Source organism: Plectropomus leopardus, chromosome 15, assembly GCF_026936395.1.
Source record: "Plectropomus leopardus strain MGB_pleo_1.0 chromosome 15, ASM2693639v1, whole genome shotgun sequence".
Lineage (NCBI taxonomy): Eukaryota > Metazoa > Chordata > Actinopteri > Perciformes > Serranidae > Plectropomus > Plectropomus leopardus.
This window is the reverse complement of record NC_142190.1, coordinates 1,573,439-1,574,299: the sequence shown is the minus strand read 5'-3', so window position 1 is coordinate 1,574,299 and position 861 is coordinate 1,573,439.

Below are 861 nucleotides of genomic sequence, written 5' to 3'. Positions count from 1 at the left end.
AAATTCAAAGACCGTACGTTCTCTTAATAGACAATCGATTTTTTTTTAATTTTAGCTCAAGGGTGGAGCATGCAATTTTAAACGGCGATATTTTGTAGTTATTTTACTGCAGATTTTTAAAGGTGGAAAAAATAGATTTTTTTTCTTTTTTTGGTGACTTTTAAAGAATAAAATTAGAAGATTTTTTCTTTGTTTGGTGACTTTTAAAGAATAAAATTAGAAGATTTTTTTCTTTTTTTGGTGACTTTTAAAGAATAAAATTAGAAGATTTTTTCTTTTTTAGGTGACTTTTAAAGAATAAAATTAGAAGATTTTTTTCTTTTTTTGGTGACTTTTAAAGAATAAAATTAGATGATTTTTTTGTTGGCAAATCAAAAATAAGGAGATTATTTTCTTTAACGGTTTTTATTTAGATTTGTTTTAATAAAAAGAAAAAGCGATATTTTCCTCAAAAACATTTTTTAAAAACAAAAAATTGGCGATTTGTTTTTTTCTTTAAATTTTTGGTGACTTTCAAAGAACAAAAAAAATTCTTTAAAAATGTTTACAAATTAATAATTAGATGTCTTTTCTTTCTTTCTTTAGATTTTCTTTTTATAAAATATAAAAAAGAAAGCGATATTTTTCTCAAAAACTGTTTTTGGGCAATTTTAAAAGAAAAAAAATAGCGTTTTTTTTTCTTTAAATTTTTTTGGGTGATTTTAAAGGGGAAAAGGCTGTTTTTCCATCGATACTCCTTATCATTTCTTTTTAAATTACTATATAACAGTTTTTTAAAAATATATATTCTTTTGAAATAAAAAGTGAATTCAGATCAGGATTAGAACTGAATATTTAAATATAATTTAGGGACTTTGTTAT